Source organism: Cryptomeria japonica, chromosome 4 (genome assembly GCF_030272615.1).
Source record: "Cryptomeria japonica chromosome 4, Sugi_1.0, whole genome shotgun sequence".
Taxonomy (NCBI): Eukaryota; Viridiplantae; Streptophyta; class Pinopsida; order Cupressales; family Cupressaceae; genus Cryptomeria; species Cryptomeria japonica.
In genome coordinates, this window is record NC_081408.1 from 173,798,464 (window position 1) to 173,814,346 (window position 15,883).

The 15,883-nt window shown below is 30.3% G+C and overlaps 1 non-coding gene across 1 annotated transcript; it reads left to right on the forward strand.

The window, feature by feature from the left end:
- Positions 1–4,397: 4,397 nt before the first annotated feature.
- Positions 4,398–4,569, forward strand: LOC131875548 (small nucleolar RNA SNORA23). Its single transcript, XR_009372412.1, has one exon. It is a non-coding gene; the product is annotated as a small nucleolar RNA SNORA23 (small nucleolar RNA).
- Positions 4,570–15,883: the final 11,314 nt, after the last annotated feature.

Genomic DNA, 15,883 nt, shown 5'->3' on the forward strand with positions numbered 1-15,883 from the left:
TATTATAATTCCTAGAGATCTAAAACCACTCTCAAGCATCATGCCATTATATACATGAAATATAACTTAAAGTATAAGAAATAAAAAAGACAAAGAGAAATGTGACTTATGCTTAAATGTTACATTTCATGTATATATAGTTTATTTTAAAAAAATATATTAAAAAAAAATGTATATATTGTTTGTTTTTAAAAAAAATTAAAAATTAAAAAAAGGGAAACACGGTCTCATTTTGTTTTTGAAACGGGATTCCGTTTGGTAAATGTGTTTTTAATTATTTTTAAAAATGAAACGGGATCCCATTTCTAAAAATTTCAAACTTTGGTTCGGTTGTAGCTTCGGTTTTGGCTTGGAGATTCGACCCTTTGGCTTGGACCTGGTTTGACCTGCAACTTGGAGGCCAAATAAATCTTCATATAAAATAACGACTTCAAAAATATATCTGAACACCAAATTTTTCAGAATTTTTTTAAACAATGAAAACCCATTATATTAGAGACTGTTTAGATTCTAAATATGTATTTTTTTTTTTAAATGGATCAATATTTTTATTTTTAAATTAATTACTAATGAAAGAGGTCCATAAAATTGAAACAACAGGATTTTTTAGTTTTTTAATAAGTTTTTTGTCTCTAAGTTTTTTGGAAAAAAATTTATATGGAATTAAACTAGAGACAATTCTATACAGTTTTTAAAAAAAGCCAAAAAATGTCAAGTTCAGGTCAAATTATGCTTGTCGTACACAAGAATTTTTCAAAACAATGATTATGCCTAATAAAAAATTAACAAAAAAAAATATGTAGAAAAAAATTACAAAATAATATTCTCATCAAACGTGAGTGAGTTACAGATCTTTTCCCAAAAATATTTATAAAAATAATTTTATTTAGGTCAAATTATGCTTGTCATACACGGGCATGGTATGGTCCTAAAAAGTGACTTTTAAACTATAGGTTTTAGTAATGCCTATTAAAACTTCATTTTTAAGATCTCGGTATTAAAATAAATTACATATTTGGAAAGTAGACTTCGAGTACTACATTTTCTATTACTAAAGTTTTTCAAGATTCATTATTTAAGTGCCTCAAATATTTAGGTCAAACAGGATGAAATTGAAAAAAAAGGGAAAAAACTTCCACTTTTTGGCCAAAAAGTGGACACAGCTTCTTGCAGGTACTCGATTGTTTCCTTATAGAGACTAGAATGCAAAGATTGTTTCCTTAAGATCATCTCATATCCATCCCTTAAGATTTTTCTTGTTTTGTAAATGATTTTAGTGCAGTTGACATGTTATGGATTTGTGAGGACAAGAAGAATGTTCAAATGCAATAGCTAGTGAAATATCTAGTCTATAAGACCTATTGTTCTTGAGTAACCGTTCTTGAAAGATCAAGCGGACTAATAAAATTTAATGCATTATCCCTAGTATGCATGTATAAAAACTATGGAAGGATAGACAAACCACATAAATTGTTCATAGAATGGCATGAAAAAATGTAGCTACGTTGTATTTCTTTTTGCAATCTACAACTAGCAATCCATGAGGGCTTCACTAAATAGGAAATATCATATAACATGCATTCATATTGGGGGGTTTAATATCCCAAAAATGAGAGTGCAATATATTGCCCATTGGTGAAAATAGGGGTTTTAAAATTTGGGCTATGAAAAAATGCAATATTTTGTGCAAATGTGGGGGGGGCTTTTAATTCAAGTTGTGTATTGGGAGGGGATGGAGAAAAAGGAGTTTAGGGTAACATTTTATAAAGATAGGGGGATTCTTTAGTATTCCATGAATGCGGGTGATATAACCCAGGTTCACTAAGTGAAGCCTCCGTGCAGCAATCACACCTTGACGTGCAATGGGTACAACAAAGAGGTGTGGAAAGTCAATTCAGAAAATATTTGGTCTATTGGTTAAAAACATTTATGTACTAGATGAGGTCAAGTGGTAGGCCATTTAGGAAATCATGATGTTTTTGCAAGAAAGGTATCCATGAAAAATTTACAGCTTCAAATCAACCACGGATCCAAGTTCTAAACATGTCAAAAAATCCTCTAAAATAGGGAGATAATTGAGCTCCATTAGGAATAGGGGCAGGTGACATAGACAGTAGAAGATCCACTAGTGGATATGCGTTCATGTGGTTTGGTGGTGTAACATTTGAGTTGGATGAGTAAGTGGCAAACTATAGTCGCTTTGTTAAAACTGAAGTGGAGTACATGATAACTACTCATGCATGTAAAGAAGCCATTTGGCTTAAGAGATTGTGCTCAGATATTGGTTTTGATGCAAGATAGATTACTATCTGTTGTGATATCTGGAGTGCTATTTGTTTAGCAAAGATTCCTACTTTCCATGCCAGAACAAAGCATATAGTGAAGTTGGAGAAAGTTGAAACTTTGGTGAATTTTGTAGATGGAATGAGAAAGTCGATGAGCACTAAGAAGTTCAAATGGTGTGCTAGTTATGTGGGCCTTGGGGCCTTGACCAATTGTCTGAGTGTTTTGACTCTTGACAGGTCTTCGACAAGTGGGAGAATGTTGGGATTAAGGTGTCTCAACCTTAGAGTCCAAACATGTTAATTTAATTTTTTGTTTGATTTTTAATTCCACTTTGGAAGTCCTAATATTATTTTTTGGTAACTAGTGTCATATGTTGCTATGTTGAGAGTATGATAAAATTCCCTGTTATGATTATGGTGGTTTCTAGTTCGATGGAAGAGAGTTATATTTTGGCAATTTGTATTTATGATTTCAGTTCACTTTTGACAAGTGGTGTGAGGTAAGGAAGACACCTATTTGGTCATGGTAACTTCTATGTTGTACTTATATTGCATTTGGCAAGATGATGGTTATGGAAGAGATAGGTGTTGTTACTTCGGAAGTTGCTACATGTGCAACATGTCATTTGATTAGCAAGATGTTTCTTGTGAAACAACTTACCTCTTGTTCATTGGAGTTGGTTTTGGAAACCATGTGCACATACCACTTTGTGATGAGTTCTATAAATATGTTTATGCCTCAATGGTTTTGTATGAGAGACAAGTTGAAGGCGTTGTTATGTTGCTTGAATTATTTTTGAAATATCTGTTGTAACTGCTCTTGAAGAACATTGGCTATGTGCATTGTATTGTAACTATTGTTGCTAAATAATACAATTGAGTCTAACTTTTAGAGTGTGGGTTTTTTCTCAAAACAGTTTTCCCATGTATATCTGGTGTTATGGTTTTATTTGTGAAATCTGATTTTATACATGTTTATCTAATTTTGCAATTATTTAAAATTTTATAAGAAATTTTTGCATCACTTCTCTTGTTAGATTTATCATTTGGAAGCATTATTATGCACTTAGGCTTCATTTCAACAATGATGTTGCTTGATGATCAATGAATAACCAACCAAAGTGCTGCCAAACAAGAATATGGATGAATTCACCAATACATAAAGATATGGAGCTTATCAAACATAGCTTATCAAGACAAACACATGAAGAGCCACCTACACCAATCTTGCAAAACTGTGTAGGAGAGGACAATACAAACTAAAGAGCTCCAAAAATTTTAAATTTTAACTTTAACACAATAAAGGACTAGCGACCTTAATTATTTCATGTAGATTTGATAATATTTTGTAGAAAACAGATAATAATAGAAAAAAACTCAATCGGTTGTATAGGAGGGGCCTAGTGGCCCTCCTACTAATTTTTATTTATTTTTTGCTATAAAAAATAATTTTTCTCAAATATAGGCCAATTTGTAGTTAAAATCGTGGAAATGGTCTCACAGATGGAACAGTGGAGTCAGATTTATCTTAGGATGCTTTAAAAATGTGTTACACCAAAAATCTACCAAGATGCCAACCTTCACATGCACCAAGATCTCTCAAAAAATGACTATCAAAGGCAATCTATAGGCTCCAATACCATGTAAGAATTTCCTTATAGTGACCCAAAATCTAGATGCAAATGAATAGCACAAAAGCAAGAGAGAACAAAATAAACAAGAATAAATTTTATTCTCATCAAGATGCAAAATGGCCAACTAAGTTCAATAGACATATGCCTACATATATAGGAAAGGAAAGATGATAAGAGAAAATAGATGGATAACATGTGGTTCTATGAGATGCAAGGGTAGGTAGGAGAAAATAATATATAATTTCACTAAAGGTGGATCACCCACCAAAGGTGAAATTATCATTCCACTATAAGTGAATATGAAAATGTGATAACAAGATAACATCACCAAAGGTGAAATTTCTCCTACAACTATATTCTTTAGATATGAAATTCTGTAAGTCTCTCCTATGGAAACTACTATCATATGTATTATACTAAGCTAAGTGTAATCACACAAGACATAAATTACATCAAGATATGTGTGTGTGTGTGTGTGTGTGTGTGTGTGTGTGGTGTGTGTGTGTGTGTGTGTGTGTGTGTGTGTGTGTGTGTATACATACACATACATGCATACAAACATGCATACACATATATACATGTGTATACACATGTACATATACATGTATATATATATGCACATATGTATGTATATACATATACATACATACATACATACATAAATACATACATACATGTATGTGTGTGTGTGTACTATGAAAATTTATTTAATAAGATACCTCCAAAATCAATCAATTCATTAGCATGCCTTCCTTCAGGCTCTCTCCCCTACCCCAAAAATCGGGCAGGAATTAACAATCGGGTGGGTGCCTTACTATTCTAAAGGGGTGCTTTTGTTCCAATTATAAGGAGTGAGAAAGGAGAATGAATGCTGGAGTGAGTTGTGATATTCATTGATTTATGGGGGGCAATGGACTTTAGAAGTGATGGGACTCACTTAATATCAATTGTACTAGTCATATTGAGAGTAATGTCCATGCTAAGACATTTCCACTCAAATTCAAATCTTGAAGCACAATGCATTTTTAAATCAAGTTAATATCATGGAGTGAAAGTCATGTTAAGGTAAAATGAAATGTCTTTATTGTACAACATAGTGATAAATGAGCGTCTTATTATCTATCCCTTCTCCCTTGGTCACCCTTTTTCGACCCCCTAGTTTAATTTATTATGGTTTCCTTTATGTGGGTGAGGTTGCCTTACTTCTCCCTCCATTCATGTTGTAATTCTACAAGTATAAAGCTATTGGTAATCCACTAGGTCAATTCAATAAGGTAGACCCTAATTCTAGTTGTTTCTCTCATGCTTCTTATGCTAGGATTTTAGAGTATATGGACCTTTCATATTTTCTCTGGACTATGATCTCCCTAAAGGTGGGTGTGACGTTGTGGCAATAAATTTTGGATAAAGAAGGAAATATTATTTTAGCATGTATGTTATTTTTCTATTGGCTACATATGGCACCTTCTAGAGGGATGTTTATTGTTTCCATCTTATCATTACCTTGTTCTTCAAAAGCTAAGTTTGAGTTCGTAGAGGATTCAACACCTCCTTCTCCTTCTTGGTTGTCTATTTTGGCAACTCAGGCCACTACACCTACTCATGTGGATTCTTCTACAAGTCTCCTAAGTTCTTGCATCATAATGTCCATGGTTCCTGACTCTCTATCCATGGACTGTAGAGTTACCCATCCAAATTTGGTGGCCCATTCTTCTGTTGCTTTCTTTCTTAGGCTCTGCTCCATATCCTAGAAAATATGCTTCTTCTTTGAACATTTTTCATCTCAAGAACAAGAAAACATATCTTATAGTTTAGAATATGTAGATAGTCCCATTGTGCCCACTATTGGACCCTAACTTAGATTTTCAATTAGGTTGATTTTGTTGTCTTTATTTCTCTTTATGGACTACTCTAGTTAGTTTTAACTTACTTGTATTAGGCTAGTGTTTGCAATTCCATTCGGATATAAGTTTTCATATTTAATCTAATAGTTATTGGTTATCTCTTAGGTAGCCTTATTGTTTAGTGTTTCACACAACTTTATTTTGTTGTTTTTCATTCCAATCATTAATGGGAAGGAGGCCCTTCCTCCACTTATTTTAATAAAAATGTTTTTTGATAAATAAAATTGTCTTTTGTGCATGTTTTATTATGTGTATTTTTTTAATCAATGCATTACATAACTTTAGATTTTGTAAGACTTTCATGCACTCTTGGACGTACATTACCTACCCCATTGAAGGAATATAAGAATAATCAATGACTTTTCTAAATTCCAATTCAATTCAAGTTCAATTTTAGTTTAGTTATAGGGTTAATTCCAAACTCAAGGTTTGACCTAAGGAAAACCCCTATCCACAACCCATTTCCTTTCCTCTTTTTTTGAGGTATAGATACTCGATAGAGACAGGAGACCCGAAACAACATCAAGTGCTTGTTACAGATCTTTTCCCAAAATTTGAGCTTTGTTTTCAAGGACCAAGGTGGTGGTGAACCCTTGTCCCAAGACCAAGGTATTGGGGCACCTCAATCCTTAGAATTCTGTATCATTTTTTACTGGTGTCAATTAGATAGTCCCAATATATGGATCTTCCAATAGTATCTCAACCTCAAAAGACCACTTGGACATTTTGGCTCCTTGGTCCTACTAGATTCAGCTTTGAATTGCAGTCACAGGTGCATAGTTAGATTTCATGCTCAATTTTATGTTTGTTACAACAGTTTTGATTATTTATCAATCATTTACAATAACTTAAATGTTTACTCTCTTCATACCTTAGCCATAGTTTTGCATCACTTCAACAGACCTCCATAGATCACTTAGTTTCCATAGTAGTGAAGGAATTGAAACCCTAGAAGTGTTATTTAACATTCTTTCACAAGAGTTATCTAGTTGAGATCACTCCTCTAGGTAATTTCCTATTCCAATGTTAGCATGAAAGTAAATCTTGGTATTATATCCTACCCAGATCCATTTTCATGCAACACATTTTTAAATGAGGATTTATTATAATTTAAAATTAAATTACAAATATACCTTGAAATTCGAAGCAATTTATTATGAAATTTCAGTTTTATATTAAATTTTAGCAATTGACTAGAAGGAAAGTAATTAATTTTATCATACTTGAAAAATTTATATATTATCAAAAAATGAAATTCAACCATAGGAACCATTTATTCACTTATTATAGTATTATTTAATGTTTCTATCTTATTTTCTTCTACATGATTTTGCAATGATGTGCAATGATATTTCACAATATTATATAAAATTCACAAGTATTTGATGAACTCAATAGAATTTTTAGATTACCAGTTTCATGCTCATTGTGTGGCCTTATGTGTGGTTATCATGGGCTTTCAATTTTGAAACATCTTATGGAAAATATTTTTGTATTAATATTGTGAGGATTTGGGTTTTCAATTTGTAGATGGAATATGGGGTTTGTCTATACTTTTAATCATAGTTGATTAATTTCAAGAAGATTACACCATCTTGTATACCTAATTGTGATTAAAGGTTCGTCATGTAAGAGAGGTTTCAAATTAAATTATGTTATTAAATCATTTAGATTAGGATTTTAAATGTGTTTCTTATTTTAAAATTGCCTAAATTATTTCAGAAATAAGTCTCTATTTATGCACAATAATGATAAATGAGATCTTCCATTTTTAAGATGTTTACATTTATTGATTTATCATGATAGTTAAAGCACATTTATAACCAATGCATTGTGAATCCTTTCTTAATTAGCTTACATTAACTCTGTTGATGGAACAACAAACATTTACTTATATGTTACATAAGCAAGTTAAGAATTCGTAATAATGAACCTTAGGGCAATTTCGTTTCAAACAATGAGAAATTTGCTCCACAAGTTGTTTCTAGTAAAAAATTGCATCACTTAACATATGTGAGTAGGTTGTTAATATGAAGAGATTGATGACACAATAAAACAAAAGTGGAAGGTATCTAAAACCAATAATAGGGGCATTTTAATAGTCTTAAATCGATTACTCTTAGGAATTACTAGAAATGAAAAAATAAGCTTGATTTAATGTGCCATACAAAATAAGAAACATTCACTTAATTTAAATCATGATGAGGGACCCAGATTAATTCAGTAATTATTAATTTTATTCAAATAAATTTGATAAATTTTCTTTCAAAAATAACAAGTATAATTGACAAAGAGCTAAATTACATAATACGATAATAATATCTCATTTATTCTAAGTGCTTTAAAATATTTTATTTCAAATACATGACTTGTATATTAATAAAAAAGTGTCATGTTTTGGTGTTGTGGGGTGTCTCTTTTTTTTTTGGTCATTTGCCTATTTGTTTTAGACTAGTTTGCTAACCTTTTCAATCCTTTTTTGTATGAATTTGGGTTTTGGGTCCCTGTAAAACCCGTTTATCTTAATTTTAAAAAGTGCCATGTAATGGTGAGTACATGCCTTTGTAGTATATTAATAAAATTATTTGTTGTGAATTTAAAAGTAGGCCAATAATTACTAGATAAATGGATATTATAGTTGTTAGCATTTATCTTGACCCCAAATTTGATTTGTATTGGGTGCAATAAATAGTTGATTAAGTAGTTGATTTTAAGTTTTATGATTAAATTTCTAGAAGCAAAGTCATAGTTGTATTTGTCAAATTAAAAATTGTATTGATTCTAAATTTCATAGTTTGATTAACTATTTGTTTTTAAGTTTTATAGTTTGATTAACTATTTGGTTTTAATTTTGATAAGAATATAATGGACCATAGAGAAGGATATATTTCTTGTAGCCAATACAAGAAGCTTCAAATATAACTATTTTCACTTTATGTGATATGCAATTGAATGTTTTAATTAAATTATATGTGTACTAATTATAATAAAATATAAATATAATATTAAAAATCAATAGATAAACCAGATCAAATTTACTTTATTTTATTTTTATTTTTTTACTCAAAAACTACATCACTTATTTTATATAATATTATTATTTTAATTATAATAAATATGTCAATATAACTTTAGTATAAATATACTATCTATGTTTCCCTACTACTGAGGTTCAATGAGCTTATCCTACTATCAATCTAAAAAAGAGGTTGTTTGGATTGTGCTAGAAAAGGATTGGTTTAAGGTGAACTTTGATCAATCTTCTAGGGGAAACTTGGGGTAGTGTGACGTGAGATATATGATTAGAGACCATCAAAGAAAAATCATTGTGTGAAAATCCAAGTATCTAGGAAAAGGGATGAACAATGAGACTGAATTCTACAAAAATCTCATGGCTTTGTAGTGTGATCAAGAGTTGAGGTGAATAGGGTTTATTTGGAGGGTGATTCACCCTTCACAATAAATGTTATAAGACAAGGTTCCACACCTAAATGGCCAATTGGAGAAATGGTTTCTTCCTATTTGCAAATTGCTAGATAGAATTTTAATGAGTTTAATTTTAGTCATGTATATAGGGAAGCAAATGGCATTGCAAATGAGCTACCTGAAAAAGAAACAAAGGTGGGCCTTGTGAGGGTGATGGAAGAATAATGATTACAAGGTAAATTTAAGGTTTGTTGGAAGATAAAATAGCATAGGGAGGATGTCAAAGGATAATATGAACATCATAAACTTTAGTTTTTGTTCTATAAAAGGACATAACCATTTATATCTCAATGAAGGTAGTGATGGGTGGTTATAGACAAAAGTGTGGAGACTATTTATTTCTCCATGTACAATGCTAGAATACACAAAATTAATTAGAAAAATAGACATGATTGACACTCCAATAAGGCTAGTGTGCAATAAGTGGCAAATGGCACTATTGAGCAAGGTGGTTGAATAGACAATTCTAAGGGTGTTGAATATAAGTGATGGGTTGCTAATCCATTCAATTAAAATGGTTTTAGGAGAACACTTCTTAAAATAAAACCACGAATACAAAGTAAAATCTTATATTTTTGCCATGTTTATGGCATCTATGATCAATAGTGGCAAGCAAAAGGAGATGGTTGCACCTCTCTATGATAAGATAATTTAGAAAAAATTTCTTTGAGAAATGGAGGATGTCCTCATGAATGTGGAGATAGGTGAGGGAATCCTTTTTCCAAGGTACTACTACACCATTGTAAGGGGTTCTCATGCTATTTTTTTAATTCCCACTCATCTTTTCTTTGGACCTAATAGAGATGCCAAAATTGAGGTCCATGGTGAAAAAGGTGGTGCTCTTCCTTAAGCGCATCTTAGGTCTAATGCTGAGAAAGGGATTAGAATGGTTGAAGCAATGCATGAAAGAAGAGAACCTGGAAGACATAGAAGTTGGAGAAATTCAAATGCTAGAGGAGTACCCAAAAATAGATGAGTGCATGGACGACCTTATTGTTGTGGCCAACCATAGTGATTGTGAGTCGAATTGCCCCTAAAAGTTGGGCAAGAAGCACAGGTTTGAGAGAATAAGAGGTGAACCCTCTAATGTTCGTGTTTAATGATTTGGGTTTGGTCGATTGTTTTTTTGGTTTTTTATTTATTTCATAGAAGATAATGTTTGAGGTTCTCTAATGGATTAATTAAATATGTTTCTTGTATCTAAATGAATCTAGCAGTAGGATAGGGGGAAGCAACAAAAGGGTGGCATAGTAGGTAGTAGTGGGTTGTATGGGGTTCTGAGGTCTACTAGTGAACCCTTTTTGGATATAATACAATAGTTAGTCCCCTTAGACTAAGTTTAATCAATAAAAATAAATAAATAAATATGTGTGTGTATATAATTGTAAATAGTTTAATATAAATATTGATATAAACAAATACATTATAATTGTATCATTATTATAATGATTATAGTAATTATCCCAATATAATCATAGTAAATTAAAAATATATGATAACTATATTTATTTTTTAGTTTCATAATAATAATAATAATAATAATACATTATTATCTATTTCCAAGGTAAAGTTAATTTATTTAGTTAGAATTTAATTTATAATTAATTCAATAGTTTCATAATTTTAAAATTAATTATATTAATGTTTAAATATTCTTAAACCTAATTGTAATTATATATAAAATTAATTTTAGGATATACATTAAAGCATATCATCAAATCTACATAATTATCGTTTAGCTAATTTTTAAAATAGTTATTAATTGATATTAGAGTTACAATATAATTGATTATAATATTTATAAATATTTAATAATAAAAATGATAATATATTAAAAATATGAGACAAACCAAAGTCTTAAGCTTAATATAAGGCTTCCATAAATTTTTCTTTAGAGTATGGGAAGAACATTGCTTCAATAAATAAGGAATTTATCTTTATTGGTTTTTAAATAAATGATATAATTATTAATTAAAAAATGATATTTCAAGTTAATTTTCAATCAATGATTTCATGGCTCTTGAGATGCATTATAAAATACATATGCACAACCAAGTTGTATTTAAAAAATTGTTGCCGCAATATTTTGAATTATTATTATTTTATTTATTTATTTATTTATTTATTTTTATTATTATTATTATTATTATGTTTGATTAGATTGACCCTAGACCTTCCCCATTTTATTATTATTATTATTATTATTATTATTTTGTTTGATTAGATTGACTCTAGACCTTCTCCATTTTTATGGAAGGCCAATAGTCACAACTTAGAATTCCATTTTAGATGTATTGGGAATTGAACTTGGGTTTCCACAGTGAGAACCCACTATTTTAACCAGTTAAGCTCAACCCCTTGGACACAATATTCAAATGTTATTTGGGAGTAGTGGACCATTAAATTGAAAACACAATTTATAGCCTAAAAAAGAATACCTAGAAAAAATTGTGTACTTCTATTTAATATTTATTATTGAAATATGATTTTTTTAAAATTTTTGTATCAAACTAATTGAAAAATTATTTTATTTATTTTATTTATAATTAATATTAACTTTTGATTTTATAGTACTGAACCGGCCCACCATTCTAGGATCCCCATTTACACATTTTATCTGCCTGCACATAATTCATCTTTCCCATACAACTCTTTTTCCAACGGCGTGATTAAAGGCACAACCTGAAAACCAACAACATATATTAATTTAAAATAACGATGCCCAAAACTTGGGCATTGGAATGGGGTCAAAAATTTGCACCGACAACATATATTTATTTTGTGAGATTATATATTAAATAATTTAAATAATTATATCTTTAAATTAAAAAATAATAATAAATGTGAATTAATAACTAATCAAACTTAATTATAGACTTGAAAATTTTTAATTTAATAAATACATATTCTTTATGGAAATTATTTTTAAAATATTGATTTATATATAATATGAATATTTTAAATATTTACATTGAGTAAAAATTTACTAATAAATATAATGTAAATTAATAATGACAAATTAATTTGTATAATTATATACTTTTTAAAAAAAAATCTTTATCTTGTACTTGTGGACAATAAAGAGACTTATAATTTAAACAACAAATATCTTCCATCAGTTCAAGTGTGATATTGGTGGGTGAAAGAATTGGCATTATCAAATTATAATGAGGATCAAATAAACCATTTCATGATATAATGTAGTTTTCTTTCAATTATATTCAAAGTTAAAAGAATAATGATTTATTTGGTTTTCATTATAAATAATTGGGTATTATAACTTCTTTCAAAGTAATTTAATATCCTAAATACAATACAATATGCAAATACAATATAACATAGTAAATACAATAGATATTAATAAACATTTGAATTTGATAAATATTTTAGTAATATATAGAAAATACAATAGATGTTAACAAAATATTTACAATATTTTTTGCAAAGGATATGGAGGGAATAGCACGGCTAGAGGGAAATTTGAATTTTGCGAATGGAGGGAATAGTGCGGCTGGCTCCTCTGGTTCTATTGCCTCTGCTGCTCAAGGACAACTTGTCTCTTTCAGATCTACGGTGGATGATGAGGATGGTCGAAAGGATGGGGACCCATAGCATCAACACCCTCCTCTTGACTTTAAAAATACTGAAGATTCTTCAAAGTTGGGTCCTGAGAGCTTGAACGTTGAGTTGGAAAGGACGGCTAAAGTCAAGGTTCCGAAACCCTAGAACAACTTATTTGCTAATAAGCCCACTAGTAAATCGACTTTTCCCTCTATGGAAGATATTTCTGATAGAAAGGTAGGCAGATTAGCTATTGCAGTACCAAATATGGTCATAGACCACAGTATTTCTCTAATGGCTTTTTCTCTAGTAGGAAAATTTGTTGGACCAAGACCTAATATTGAAGTTGTTAGGTCTTTTGTGAAGAGAAGATGGAGGTTGAAAGGACAGGTTGATGTCTTAGTCTTGTCAAGGGGTTTTTTTGTCTTTTCCTTCTCCTATGGGGAAGATTTGGAAATGGCTCTGAGTGGAGGACCTTGGATGCTTGGAAAATCTTCTTTATCCTTAAGAAAATGGTCTCCAAAAATGGAGCTTAGTGATTCCTTTTTTGAATCTAATCCGGTCTGGGTGAGGCTGCCTAGTTTGCCGCTTGAATTTTGGTAAGAGGATGTGTTCTTAGGCATTGCTAACTCCTTTGGGGAGCTTGTGGCTATAGATTCTATGGTAGCAGCATGAAAGAGACTAGTGTATGTGTCACAACCCTCCTTTATCACCTTTGGATTAAAATACAAACTCTATTATATTTCTTTTGGATAAACTATTGAATGAATATTATAAAGGAATAAAAATAATAAATCACACACACATGGAAAATATACTTTTTTATTTTAATTGTTTATTTAAATTTCCTCACCCAAATTATGGCACATGTTGTAGGAGGAATAAGAAGCTTCTAGAGGCTTCTCCACCACCTTGCATGTAACTCTTCCCACTAAGTCTAATCAATTTGCATGAAGGCCAAATTGGGAGAGAATCTCTTTTTTTTAATTAAAAATTAGGTAGTGGAATTTGGAGAATTTTCTTATAAAAGATGTACAAGTTTTCAAAAAGAGGAGTTGGTAATTCCATAAAGGAAATTCTTCAAAAAAAAAATTTCTCTTGTAGTCATATTTTCATTTTTCAGCTAAGATTTTTCCTTTGGAGGACTTCTCTTCAAGGTTGAAGTATCAAGGGAGATTCATAGAGGATTCTACACCATTTTCAAGCACCCAGGTTCTTTCAAATTTAGTTTTTCATGCATCTTAATCTTGCTGCAAATTAGATTAGATTAATTTGTTTAAGAAATTAGAATCATCTGTTTCAAATTTTGATGTGAATTAGATTCATTTGTTTTCAGATTCTTGATAAGAATTAGATCCATTAGTTTCCAATTTTGATAAGAAGTAGATTAAATTGTTTAAGAAATTAGAATCATTTGTTTCAAAATTTGATGAGAATTAGATTCATTTGTTTTCAGATTTTTGATAAGAATTAGATCCATTAGTTTTCAAGTTTTGATAAGAATTAGATTCATTGTTTAAGAAGTTAGATCCAGATTAAATTGTTTAAAACTTCTCATTAAGTTTTAGATTGGTTCTTGCTGAAGAACTAAATCAGAACTACCTTTATCTCCTTTCTCCAGAATCTTTTCTCTGGTTATTGATTTAAAATCTAAAACGTATATTTGAACAGATCTCGCTGTGATCAATCTCTCTGTGATTTCTCATTTTCTAGTTATCTAAATCCTCTATAGAAATATGATTAACATTTCCTCTTTGTGAAAGATTTTCTCTATGTGTACAAATAAATTATCTCTGTGTACAAATAAATTATCTCTCTTCTCTGTGAATAGATCTCCCTATGTAAAGAACAAAAGAATTAAAAAAAATCCTTCTCTGTTGTATTTTGTCCCTGAAACTTAATCTGTATTCTCTCTAACATATTTTTTTTTACATACCTATTATCTACTCTTCTCTAAGTAATTTTCAATAATCTGGAAATGCAATGCTCCTGCATATAAAAAAAAAGATGCACATATATATATAAAACAAAAAAAAAATTATTATTTCAAATTTTAAAATTCCCTAAACACTGTAATGCACGGCATTCAAGAAAAAAAATATGGGACGGCTAGCATGCAAGGATGATTTATAATAAAACTGCCGCAGGGGGTATGGAGGGGGCCGCGGTGTCCCCTCAACCCTACGGGCCTGCGCATGCAAGGCCGCAGGGGTGATGGGACCCATGGTCCCCACCCCGCACCCCTATTTACTATCTAAAACAAACAAGCCTTTTCACCTTTTTAATTATAATTAGTTTTTTTTTTTCTTTCTATTTTGTAAATTGAAGTTTTAATTTGGGTTTAAAAAATATATATATAATAATAATTTAAGTCAATTACTATTAGTTATTTAGTTAAATTTTTAAGTTTGATAATAATGACATTTAGGAAATAATGATTTTTTTTTTTCCTTAGTGTAAATTTTAAGATATCGAATTTCGACTTAGAAAAATTGGGATTAATGTGTAGCAAGTTCGTAATTAAATTATCCTTAGTAAACTTTATAATTGTAGACTATATTCTCTTAAATTGAGTTACTCAATCCATTAAGAATCATTGGGACACTTGATTGGCCTTTAGAGATTAACTTACATTAATATGATTTGAACCAAATGCTTAAATTTAATCACTATTTTTTTTGGATTCACTAAATCTTCTTATGGCTTGCAAATTTCTCATGGAATAATTACTTTCATTGACGGTTCATAGCATGCGAATTATTTATGGATTAATTACATTTTTCATGCAAGTACACATGTAATTACTATTATGCAAGTTTTGTGATGGTCATTATTATGCAAATTATACTCCAAGTAGTTATTTCAATTAAATAAAATTTTACGCTTTCTTTTCGTAGTTAGAAAACTAAACAAAGGAAGTTGGAAAACCAAAACTAGTAGCGTTCGGTATATACAGTGCCTCTGAGTAACACTTACGGGTAATGTCATCGTGTTGAACTACTGCACTTAACGC